The sequence below is a fragment of the Bos mutus genome, chromosome 25 (genome assembly GCF_027580195.1).
Source record: "Bos mutus isolate GX-2022 chromosome 25, NWIPB_WYAK_1.1, whole genome shotgun sequence".
NCBI lineage: Eukaryota > Metazoa > Chordata > Mammalia > Artiodactyla > Bovidae > Bos > Bos mutus.
The window spans coordinates 28903591-28917218 of record NC_091641.1 but is presented as its reverse complement, the minus strand read 5'-3'; the positions used below and the strand labels follow the sequence as shown (position 1 = coordinate 28917218).

The following is a 13628-nucleotide window of genomic DNA, read 5'->3' as shown; positions in this document are numbered from 1 at the left end:
TCTGGAGTTTTGTCTTGTTCCTTCATTTGTAGCACATTCCTCTGTTGCCTCTTTTGGCCTAATTTTGTTATTTGTGTCTATGTTTGGTAGGTTGGTTACATTATCTGATCTTGGAGAAGTGACATTAAGTAAGAGATATCCTTTACAGCTACATGCCCTAGGGCCCTCTATGTGGGCTTCATGGGCCCTTCTGTTGTGGCGAGTCAAACAGTATAGGCATGATGGTAGAGGTGATTGGCCCCTGACCTGATCGCTTGTCTGGCCTTGCCTGGTATGGAGGCTGCCAGGCACTGATAAGTGGGACCGCGTCCTGACATGGCTGGATGCACAGTCCAAGGATCCCTGGTGCTGGTGGGCAGGGCTGGGTCACAGGGTGGCTGGCTGCAGGGCCTAGGCTTCCTGGATGTGGTGTCATCTGGCCAGGTGGGCAGCCTGGGCCCAGGGCTAGTGCTGGAGATGGGGCTGGATCCCAAGGCAGCTGGTTGAAAGGCCTAAGGTGTCCCATAGCTGCTGGCATAGGCTGCTGGCAGAACCAGTGCCTAGGAGGTTCCTAGGGCTGGTCCCCACCCACTCATGGGTGAGGCTGGGCCCAGGAGCTTGTGCCAACCCACTGATAGGCAAGGCCAGGTCCTAGAGCTAGTGCTGGCTCACTGGTAGGCCAAGATCCTGGGGTCTCTGGTTATGGGGCCTGGAGGTCCTGGAGTTGGTCCTCCTGGTGGCCAGGGCCAAGTCCTAGTGTAATAACCTACAGGGAGGACTCCAGAATGGTGCTTACCAGCACCGGTGTCCTCAGGGAAGAATGAATTCCCTGGAACGGCTGTTGTTGTGTCTGTACCCGCAGGATGAGCCCCGTTGCCTCATGCCTCTCTGAGGGGCTTTCTAGGATCAGCAAGTAGGTCTGACTCAAGCTCTTTTCAAATTCCTCTTTCTGCCCTGGATCTTGGAGTGTGTGAGATTTTGTGAGCACTCTTTGAAAGTAAAGTCACTGTTTCCTTCAAAGCGAAGTGTTCTGGGGTCTCTTCTTCCCAGTGCAGGACCCCCAGGCTGCGAAACAGTGCAGACCCAGTACTCCTTGCAGAGAACCTCTGCATTGTGATTATCCTCCTGTCTGTGGGTCACCTCCCCAGGGGTCACCGCCACCTCTCCTCCTTATGTTGTGTTTCCTTCTTTGTATCTTTAGTTGTTGAAGATCTTTTGCTTCTTTAGGTCATTGTCATGGATAGATACTTTAAACAGTTGTAATTTGTAAATAGTAATTTTGTTTGTAATTCTGTTGTGCCCATGGGAGGAGGTGAGCTAAGGGCCCATGTTATTTATTCAAAATATAGTTTAGTGCATTTATTGCATTTGTATTCAAATTTGGGTGTTCCTGCATCCTTGCAGATTTCATTAATTTATTTTTTTGACTATCTGATGTATTAACAAACAGAAAAAAATCTATTTCTGCTTTATTGACTATGCCAAAGCCTTTGACTATATGGATCACAATAAACTGTGGAAAATTCTGAAAGACATGGGAATACAAGACCACCTGACCTGCCTCTTGAGGAACCTGTATGCAGGTTAGGAAGCAACAGTTAGAACTGGACATGGAACAACAGACTGGTTCCAAATAGGAAAAGGAGTACATCAAGGCTGTATATTGTCACCCTGCTTATTTAACTTATATGCAAAGTACATCATGAGAAACGCTGGGCTGGAAGAAGCACAAGCTGGAATCGAGATTGCTGGGAGAAATATCAATAACCTCAGATATGCAGATGACACCATCCTTATGGCAGAAAGTGAAGAACTAAGAGCATCTTGATGAAAGTGAAAGAAGAGAGTGAAAAAAGTTGGCTTTTAAAGCTCAACATTCAGAAAACTAAGATCATGGCATCTGGTCCTATTACTTCGTGGCAAAAGGATGGGGAAACAGTGTCAGACTTTTATTTTTTTGAGCTCCAAAATCACTGCAGATGGTGACTGCAGCCATGAAATTAAAAGATGCTTACTCCTTGGAAGGAAAGTTATGACCAACCTAGATAGCATATTCAAAAGCAGAGACATTACTTTGCCAACAAAGGTCCATCTAGTTAAGGCTATGGTTTTTCCAGTAGTCAGTATGAATGTGAGAGTTGGAGAATAAAGAAAGCTGAGCGCCAAAGAATTGATGCTTTTGAACTGTGGTGTTGGAGAAGACTCTTGAGAGTCCCTTGGACTGCAAGGAGATCCAACCAGTCCATCCTAAAGGAGATCAATCCTGAATATTCATTGGTAGGACTGATGTTGAAGCTGAAACTCCAACACTTTGGCCACCTGATGCAAAGAGCTGACTCATTTGTAAGGACCCTGATGCTGGGAAAGATTGAGGGCGGGAGGAGAAGGGGATGATAGACAATGAGATGGTTGGATGGCATCACTGACTCAATGGACATGAAACTCCAGGAGTTGGTGATGGACAAGGAGGCCTGGCGTGCTGCAGAGTCCATGGGGTCACAAAGAGTCGGACACGACTGAGTGACTGAAGTAAAGTCAAAACTATGTGACCCCATGGACTATACAGTCCATGGAATTCTCCAGGCCAGAATACTGGAGTGGTTAGCCATTCCCTTCTCCAGGGGATTTTCCTTCAATCCAGGGATTGAACTCAGGTCTCCCACATTGCAGGTGGATTCTCTGCCAACTGAGCCACCAGGGAAGCCCATATGCCAGAAGTTATTTACTACAGCAATTTGTTTGTAACTGCTTAAGATTGGAAACAACTTAAATGCCCACACACAGGAGAATGGCTGAATAAACTGTGGTACATCCACATCATGAATATGACACGGCTGTAAAAAGGACCAAGGAAGAGCTCCATGAACTGATACCAGAAGATCTTCAGAGTTTAAGTGGGGGAAAAAAGCAAACAATGAAACAGTAGCAGTGTTACTTCTTATTTAAAAGAGAAGGGAAAATAATAAAATGTGTACTTATAGCTCTGGAGAAGGAAATGGCAACCCACTCCAGTACTCTTGCCTGGAGAATCCCAGGGACGGAGGAGCCTGGTCGGCTGCAGTCTGGGGTCGCACAGAGTTGGACGCGACTGAAGCAACTTAGCAGCAGCAGCAGCATACTTATAGCTGATTCAGGAGAGAAAAAAATGAAAGGAAGGGTAAACTAGAACCTAATGAGATGAATCACCTTTCGTGGTTAAGATTTAGGGGATGACAGTGGGATGCGAGAGAGAAGCAGGCAGCAGCACATTTCTGAGAACATTGCTTTTGGTATAGTTTTGACTTTCAGAACCTTGTTAATATAGCACATACTCAAAAGAATAAAATCTGCAAGGATGAGGGAACACCCAAATTTGAATACAAACACAATAAATGCACTCAACTATTTTTCAAATAAATAACATGGACCTTCAGCTACCATTTTATAATGTTGGAGGTATATAATTAAGGTAAATTCCTAGATATGGAATTGCTGAGTCAAAGGTAAATGCTTTTGTAGTTTTGTTAGATATTGCTAAATTCCTCTTTCAAAGGGCTGTACCAGTTTCCATTCCAATTAACAATGTGTGAGAATGTTTATTTCCCCGCAGCCACACCTACAGAATGTGTTGTCATACTTTTTTGCCATCTGGTATTTTGGTGTAATTTTAATTGCATTTCTCTAATTATAAGTAAGTTTGAACATCTTTTCATATGTGTAACAGCCATTTTACAATCTTTTTTTTTTTTAGAAGAATGTGAATTTTCTGTTCATTTCTCTGTCAGGTTTTTAAACTTTAATTTTTAAAGAACTATGTATTGAAGCAATTAGCTCTTCCTCTTCAGTATTTTTGTTGTGTTTTGCACATGGCCAAAATTTATCACTTTTCTTTTTATTGTATTTGGATACAAAGTCATAGAAAACTTTTCATTATGTCCAAGGGTCATCAATATTTAAAGTACTCAGGGGTTGATTTTTTTTTAGCGTTTTCATTCCTTATCTTCTTGGAGCTTATTTTTATCTAATCAGACTCTTTCTCCCTCCTCTATGTGGCCTTTGTGTGTGTGTGTTTTCCCAGTTCCCCTCGGGTGTTTTTACTTTTTCCAGATGTACTTAGATATCATCTTGTCTAGCTCCATTAAAAAGCCTTGTGATATTTTCATTGAAATTGCATTAAATGTGTAAATTTACTTAGTGAAAGCAAACATTTTTATGATGTGGTATTATCTTATCCATGAACAAGGACTGTCTGTGTGTTCAAGCCTACTTAAAGGTTTTTTCTAATTTTTGCAAATTGCTTATTAAGCTAATTCAGAGTTTTTGTCTTTTTGCTATTATTAATGAAGTTTTCTCTACTATTATGGTCTCTAACCACTTGTTTATATATCTGAAGGCTATTGGTTTCTGTATGTGTTTGAATTCACCCTACTTGGAGTTTGCCAGGTTTCTTAAATCTGAAAATTTATGTATTTCATCAGATTTGGGAAATTTTCAAGCATTATATTTGCAGTTATGTTTTATGCCTTGTTCTATCTCTACCCTACTGAAACTCCAGCTGCACAGAACCTTATGATATCATCTCATGGGTCACGTGGGTTCCCGTTCTTTGTTTTCTTTATTCTTTTTTTTTCTCTAAGGCACATAATTTATTTTCGTTCTTTAATTTGTATTGATACTATGATTTATGGATTTGAAATTTTTTCTGCTCACTGCTTTAAATATGTGCCATAGTTTCTGACTATACCCAAAGAACTGTCCTTTTTAAAAAAACTTTCATTTCATTTTGTGGTTTTCCTCTTTTCTGTGAACTAATTAGAAGATGTTATTAATTTCCAAGTAGATAAGCCTTTTTAATTTTTTACTTTATGAATAATTTTTAGCATTATTACACTGACATCAGAATGTTGTTTATAGTATTTTTCATGTTAGGGAATTCACTCAAGTGTTTTTGTGACCTAATATGTGATTGTCTTTTGAACAGTCCATGTGTTCTGTGACGGTGTCTTCACTGTCATTGGGTGTGAAGTTGACTATATAGCAGTGAGATCTTACTGATGATGCTGTTTGGCCTTATATACCCTTACTTATTTTTTGTCTGCCTAATCTGTCTTTTCCTGAGGTTGGGAGATTAAAGTCTCCTGTTATTTGCATGTTTTGTCTGTGTCACATTGCATCTCCTGTCCTTTTTGTTTTATAACAGTAGTTATGTTTGTTTTGTATTATACACAGTCACAGTGATTATCGTCTCATTGTTGATCATGGCTTTTAGCAGTAAAAGATATCCTTTGTCACATAAAACATTTTTTACTTGAGTTTTATATTTTCTATGTTCAGGATCATTCCCACTTCACCATCTTCATCTGTAACACACCTCAGTCCACCAAAATCCTGTGGGCGCATCACAGTGCACCAGGTCACACCAGCACCACATGTGTGAGGTATCATGCAGTTATTATACATGAGACTTATTTATTTCATTGGTTTGTTGGTTTTTTGTTTTTGTTTTAAGATTCTCTAGGATAATTCTGCTGTTCAGTTGTTTTCAGACACCCAGGTAAATAATCTTCTATTGCATTAAAATTTTATAAATAGTAGAGAGACTGTTTCAGAGTTGTTGTGTTACATAAAGGAATTCGTCTGTTTTCACAAGTGCCATTGCCTTTATAAAATAACAACAACAAATTTATTGAAATCTAACTAAATACAATAAATTGCACAGATTTAAAGTATTCAACTTGAGAAATTTTCATTTCACTGTAATCAGGACAGCATTTTCATCACCCTTAAAAACTTCCTCATGCCACTTTGTAATCTTTTTTCCACCACAGTCTTCAGGCAACCACTGATCTGCTTTTTTGCCTCTATAGATTAGTTTGCATTTTCTAGAATTTTTTTTGTAAATGGAATCATGTATACATGTGTTCTTTTTTTGTTTGTCTTCTTTGCTTCAGCCTAGTAATTTTGAGATTTATCCATATTGTTGTTATTCTTTTTTATTGATGGTTAGTATTCCATTGTATGGATACACCAAAATTTACTTATTCATTTACCTATGTATTGATGGTTATTTGCAATTTCTAACTATTACAGATAAAGCTATGAATAAAGTTCTGTTGAAGAAACCATAGTTTTGAAAGCTAAGCATACACCTACTATATGACCAAGCCTTTATTCAAATGAAAGGAGAATAATTACCTACACAAAGGTTTATTAAAATAAATGTTCATGACAGAATTATTCATAGTATCTCAAAGCTGAAGACTACCCAAATGTCCACTGACAGATGAATGGATAAACAAAATGCAGTCCATCCATACAGTAAATTATTGCTCGGTAATAGAAAGGAACCAACTGCTGATGTATGCAGCACCGTGGATGACTCTCAGAATTGTTATGCTTAGTGTAAGAACTCAAACACAGGAGACCACATGGTATAAGATTTCATTTTCTTGCAATTCTGGAAATATGAACTATCCCATAGTGATAGAGAGCAGATCAGTGATTCCTGAAGCAGAAGGATGCAGAGGCGCAAGAAGAAATTTTGGAAATGATGACAGTGTTCCATACCTCAAGTGGGACCGCAGCTTCACCTGTATAAAACTCATCAAATCACACACTTTCATTGGACGTATCTGACTGTCTTTATACCTCGGTAATCTTGATTTTTAAATTCCTATCAGACACAACCAAGACAGAACAGGTAGTTTCCGTTGTTAGTTTCCTGTAAGGAAGATGCTTGTCAATTAGCCTGGACTACTGAGTGTAAGAGTTAGAGAGAAATGTGACCATGTGACGTGGTTTAAACATTGGGATAGATCTCATAGGGACAAAAAGGTGAGTGAGATCCAGTTGCAGCTTTTAAAGACGGGAAAGTTTACTAAAATGGGGCAAGGGGTATCAAGAATGGGAAGAGCATCCAGACGTGCTGAGAGAAAGCCCAGCGGAGCACCCACTGCCCCAGAGGAGTTCCCTCCGGCTCTTCCAACGAGAACTGTTTACATGGAGATACTTGCTGTTCATGAATACACTTGATTGTCAAGGATTAAGACCTGCGGAACAGTTTTTACTTTTCTAATTAAATTTTTGGCTTAAAAAATTTGTTTTCAGCCAAGTTTATGTGAGAAAATTAATCCCTACAGATGTGATTAGAGTGAGTCTTTACTCAGTTATCCCAAGGATGACATAGCTCATACCGTTTTAGACAACAGGAGAGAAGTTAGTTTCATACAGTGGATGCCTTTGTGCACTAGGGCTTAATTCTCTTGCAGACCTCACTGAGAAAAGCTAGTAGTCTGCATATGTACTGCCTAGGTTACAGATCTCTCCTCTACTCCTTACAAGCTTTGTAGCTGGACAAGTTACTTCACCTCTCCATGCTTCAGTATAAAAAAGAGACAGTAGTAGCCAGCAGAGAAGGCAATGGCACCCCACTCCAGTACTCTTGCCTGGAGAATCCCATGGACAGAGGAGCCTGGTGGGCTGCAGCCCATGGGGTCGCTAAGAGTCGGACACGACTGAGTGACTTCCCTTTCACTTTTCACTTTCATGCATTGGAGAAGGAAATGGCAACCCACTCCAGTGTTCTTGCCTGGAGAATCCCAGGGACGGGGGAGCCTGGTGGGCTGCCATCTATGGGGTCACACAGAGTTGGATACAACTGAAGCAACTTAGCAGCAGTAGCAGCAGCAGTAGCCAGAGTTATTGGAAAGAGTACACTGAGTGGGGGTATGTGAAATGCTTAGCACCATGTGGAAATGCAGTGCTTCGGTGCACAATAAATGATATACAAACAAGAGTGACCAACATCATCATCTTTTTTATTCACGAAGGCGGAGTCCTCCCATGATAGGTATCATGAGTCTTCAGATATGACTCTTTGGTGGTGTTGAGAGACATCCTGAAAAGCTTCTGAAAGAGATTAATACTGGAGTTAGTTCCTGCTCGGGTACAGTCTCCATGGGCAGATGTCAGAATTTCAGATGGAAAAGCTTGAGCAAAGACAAGGAAGTCTCAGAGCCTGTCGGGGTATAAGCAGTTTGATTCAGCTGAAGCACAGGAGCGTGTTCAGGGTTAATAATGCTACTTAGGAAAGTGAGAAACAAAGTGGTGATGGCTTTGAATGCCAAGCTAAGAAGTGGAGGCTGAATTAGGTTGGTAGGGAGAGGCCTGGATGAATGTGGGTCAGTTGAGTGACATTGTTTTATTTATCCAAGCAGCATCGATGGAGCAGTCAGTGAGCCAGGCACTGGGACTGTGCAGATGAGTGAGACAGCAAGCATTGGTTTTTAAGTGCATTGTTTGGAGCTAGATTATGTGAGGTCTAGGCTAAGCCCATTGCTTGTCTTTAAAAAAAAAAAAAAATCTTTGTTTTTCCAGAAAAGCCTATCTTATAAAATTAGAGATGATTTCATCCTGAGTATAGCATATAATCTTAACATCAAGGGTGTTTTAGCTGCTGAGGGAAAACTCATTTAGGATCTGCTATTCAGAAAGCAAGAATTGCCTAAATCCGAGATAGGGTATATGTGTTCCTCATGCAGTGGTGGGTGTTTAGCATTGATGGGTGATGCCAGTGAAGTCTCAGTGGGCACAACAGATCGTCAAGGAGAAGTTCCATTCACTGATCACAGTTTTGTAAGTAGGTGGGAGAGAAATGAAATCCTAAATAAAGTGTCTGGTTTCTCCTCTGCTAGAAAAAAAGATTGCTTTTTCCTCAAAGACAGGAGGTGGGATGGGAGTGGTAAGGTGGAGCGCAGCATATGTCTGAAGCCCGTAATATTCATAAATCTAGTAGCCCAAGTTACTTGCTGACAAAGGTGTAAGGGTAGTTAGGTAGTGTGGCCTTGAGGAAAATGGAGACGCTCTGGAACAGTGGTGCAGACAATTCAGAGTCAATAAGAGATAAAGGGAACATCTTGGAGCAGGCGTGAGGGCATGGCATGGTTTTATATTGAATTTGGAGAGTCCTCCTGCTTCCTTAATTTCTCAAGCCCTTCTTGGTGTCATTACTGCTTTTTATCATGACTCCCAAGATGGCAAAATAGGATCCCCATTCAAATTAGATAAACAAAGACAAATGCTTCCTTCTCACCTCAGGATAATGCTGTGGAAGCCAAGCCACAGAGAACGTGGGCCCCTTCTCCCCATTTGAGTTACATGGTGAAGCAGCGGTTCACAAACTTAAGAAATGTACTCACCCTTTAAGAACAGTTAGTAGATGACTTAATTTTTACTAGTGTAGTGTTTCAGAATTAGGTACAACTGTAAAAGAAGTTTAAAACTCCTTGTGCTTAGTAGCACTTGCACAGCTACAAAACAAGAACACTTCTGTATGTTATTTACAGAAATCTGCAAAGCTAATGAAATTCAAATCGGTATTAATTTACTGTGACACGTGCATTTTTGCATAAATGTGACTGCTGCTGGACATGAGGCCGCGGTGCCCCAGCACCCTGGCAGGAGCTGGGAGCCTGCGCTGCCTGCTTGCACAGCAGCCCACTTCTCCCCCCGCGCCTCTGTCAGACCACTGCAGGCTGCCAGCATTCTGCCTTCTCTAGGCCTGATCGTGTCATCACCGCAAGGTCCAGCTCTCTTTACTTTTCATTCTTACATGGCAACACTTGATTCTTTTCTCAGGGTTAACAAAATGAAAACACGAAATTTTTACATTTTCCACAAAGGACTCATCCAAGAAGACAACTTGGATTCCTAAAACTATGTCCCAGGGTTTGTTCTACTCACTTCTCAGAGCCGGTGGCTCACGACTTGGCTGAGATTAGACACCTGGAGTGGGTTTTCGATTTCATTATTCCAGTTAAGTGGAAAAATATCAGCAGTGTTCGCTGCATGTATAAAAACCTTTCAAATTTAATCTAATACATGAAATCTCAAATAGTGGAAGGACACCAGAAGGTATTAAGTGCCAAACCAAAAAATGATGAACTTTATCTGCATCCTGCTGCAGCCTCAGAGGGTGGGGTTGGAAAACAGAATGTGGTGTGGTGGTTGCTGGGGTGTGTGTTGGAGGGGGCAGGGTGGTTTGCTGGGGGGTGTGTGGGTATGTGTGTGTTTTTGCTGGAGAAACCCTACACTTAGCAGACAGGGAGCCATGGGGGAAGCAGACAAAGGAGATCATTCCAAAAGTGAGCCCCAAAAGACTCCACCGTTTGGCAAGTGCCTATCGTGCCTGTCCTAGGAATTTTATATGCATTTTCCCCTGATTTTTATAATCACAGAAAACAGCTACTGCTGTTATCATCGTTAATACACTTCTATAGATGAGGCAGCCCCAGCACAATGATGTTACCACTTTTCTAAGATCTCGCAGATTTCAACAGCCGAATTTTGTTTAACTCTGAAGTCGTGTTCCTTCCCCAAAACCATCCTGCCTCTAACCTTCATAAAATCCATATGTGATCTTATCCTCCTCCTGAAATCAAGTTACCAATTTTTCTTAATATATGCCTCTGAAAAATTACACGTAAATTTAGTAAAAAGAAAAAGCCCACAAGGTTTCACTTTTGGTAAAAAAGAATGTTGGAGTGAGGAAACCAGGATTAAGGATATGTGTTCACCAGCAGAGCAACTTGAAAACACATCATTTCATAGCTAAACTGCACTTTTTTTTAATAAACCAAATATCAATATGCGTTTCCCTCAGAGCTGCTGAGGGTCATAAAGACCCTCAAAGTCCTGCTAAATTTACTTGTGATCTAAAAACCATTGTCACAGATGGTGAACATTTGTTATTCTCTCATTGAGGGTTTCCTGCACACAGTTCATTCTTATTGTTATTCTTATTACTTGTTTTTTTCCCTCAACAAAAAGGAAAAACTGGCTTTTTTTTCTCATACATTAAGCATTCTCAACAGAAGTGAAAAATGGCTCTTGGAAGATGGGCAAAAAAAAAGTATTTTTTAATATATAATGTACAGATAATATATAATGTACAGGGGCTTCCCTGATAGCTCAGTTGGAAAAGAATCCACCTGCAATGCAGGAGACCCCAGTTTGATTCCTGGGTTGGGAAGATCCGTTAGAAAAGGGATAGGCTACCCACTCCAATATTCTTTTGGCTCCGCTGCTAAAGAATCTGCCTGCAATGTGGAAGACTTGGGTTAAGCCCCTGTGTTGGGAAGATCCCCTGGAGAAGGGAAAAACTTCACACTCCAGTATTCTCGCCTGGAGAATTCCATAGACTGGGTAGGCCATGGCGTCACAAAGAGTTGGACACGACTAAGCAATTTTCACTAATGTACAGATATACATAGAGCATATAAATGTATACAGTGAATCTGTGGTGTTAAAGTTTCAAGGAAAAGTGATTAGGAAAACTTATATTTAAAAGGGTCAGGAGCTAAAATGTGGAAAAGATCGAGAAACACTGTGCTCATCAGTCTCTTTGTCGCAGGCGCGGACCTCGGCCCCACACAGGTCGTGACTGGCTGACGTGCCATCTGGCCTTCACAGGGCCTGATCCTCTTCTCACTCCCCCTTCCATCTCTGCTAAACCCTCAAAGCTGTCGTCATCTCATTCTCCCTTACATTCCATAACTCAGTGTAAGGAGGTCTGCTTTGAAGAAATACAACCTAAGAACACTCTTGGTTGTGAATCTTCAGCCAGTTGTCTATCTGTATGTTTATAAAGTAACTCTCAGACTTAGAAGTAGAGAAAGGATTTGGATGACTTTCTTAAATCTGATAAAGTATATCCTGTCCTCTCTTGATTATCCTGATGAAGGATTTGGGCAGGAGGAGGCAAAGGGCCCCAGTCTCTGAGATGCAGTCAGAATACTGCCATTGGGTGGTGCCACTGTCCCGTGAGGACTCACCTGGAAAGAGCGAGGAAACCCCCAGTTGCCCTGCCCCACAGAAGGTTATCTCCCCTCAGCTTAAGCAGATGTTAGTCAGCAAAGTGTTACTGGTACAGTTCCAGTCGTGACAAACCTGGCCACATCTTCAGAGAGGATAAAACAAACACAGGAGGGAAGTGCCGTTCGTGCCAGTCCTGGCTGCTTTCTAGGATGGAAGAGTATGATAGGCACAGATTACAAACCCAGTGATTATTAGGCTGTTTGGCCCCTGGTGGCTCAGACGGTAAAGCGTCTGTCTGTAATACGGGAGACCCGGGTTTGAGCCCTGGGTTGGGAAGATCCCCTAGAGAAGGAAATGGCAACCCACTCCAGTACTATTGCCTGGAAAATCCCATGGACAGAGGAGCCTGGTAGGCTACGGTCTAAGGGGTCGCAAAGAGTCAGACACGACTTAGTGACTTCACTTTTTGGCCCTTTTGCAGTGTTGAGTTATGCTACCGTACTTAGTTCTTCAAATCACTGATATTCTTTCAAAATCTTATTATCTTGGAAATGTCAGAAAAACGTATCCTTGTGAACAGTCATTTCTATAATCTCTTTGTATATGCAATGGATACAGTGTCCATGGATTTAAACAGTGGTAAAAATGAACAACTTTTAAGATATGTTGCCTGATTTCACAGGCAGCACTCTTAACTATCCTTGTTTACAAAAAATATTTTAAGTTATCAGGATTATCTACTTGGGCTTAATAATTATGAAATCATTGGGATTTACCATTTAATAATCATCTAAAATGTGATATTTTATTGTGGTATTTATAATGTTAAAAAGGAGAAAATTAGGGATTGTATATGCATCTCACTGAAAATATGGTATCTTGAGGGAAAAAAACATAGGTGTCATCTGGACTGAAACTTTTCCTCCCTAAATGGTTCCAACCTGACTGACTGTGTCTCTACAAATGTCATGATACTGTGCTCAGACTGTGCGAAAGAAGCCCCAGAGTGCCCACATGTGATTCAGTGAATGGCCCCCTGCGTACCTGTTCCAAAGAACCAGGAGGTGGAAGACAAGAAGACGAGCATCCTCCTCAATCCCGGGGCCCAGAATGCTGCAGAAGTACACGCAGTCTTTAGCGGTCTCCTTGCGTTCTGCTGCTAATTACTTTACTCATTACTTTTGAATGTGTTTTACGTTGGGGGAACATTAACACCCTCAGGTTTTTCCTTATTGAAGCATAGCATCATCACACTGATGGTCTTTTTCGTCAGCAGTTTTATAAGCGTATGTTGACTCTGCCAAGTTTTTGTGTAGGTCCCTTGAGCCACGTTTGTTTCTGTTCTGATTCCCGGAAGCCTTTCTTGGATTGTTCCTAGTCTCAAGCCATACAGCTTTTCTCACGCTTATTAAATATCTATGCTTGGGGTAGTGGGAAAATTGACTTGATTTATGGTATTCTCTTTCATACTAAAACAACTCTTTTGAGTATAGACACAAACACTGTGGAAGCAGATTTATCATAGCCAAAGTGAATTAAGTCACTTATCATTTGAAGTTAAAAGCCACTTGTGACAATAGAGCCAAGTGCCACATGCTGATGATATAGCACATTTAGTAAAGAACAGGGCAGATGTATTGGAAAGCAGTCCACGTGACAACTGTGGTCCCTTCTTACCGGGCAGGAAAGCAAGTCTCCTTCCTCTCACCAGCCCTGATTTGATCGGAAAGACATTAAGTGGGGCTGAGCAAGGCAGCTGCCCTGTGGGAGTGGGGGCAGAAGTCCAGTGCAGGGCTTCAGAGCCTGTGGGCGGGGAGACATACCTCCCTGGGGTTTGGCCACAGCCGTGAATGGGG

The 13628-nt window shown here is 41.4% G+C and overlaps 1 protein-coding gene across 8 annotated transcripts in view; it reads left to right on the top strand.

The window, feature by feature from the left end:
- The window catches only part of MRTFB (myocardin related transcription factor B), a 291761-nt gene that overhangs the window by 202487 nt on the left and 75646 nt on the right, over positions 1-13628 (top strand). The gene's annotated exons all lie outside the window — the stretch shown is intronic.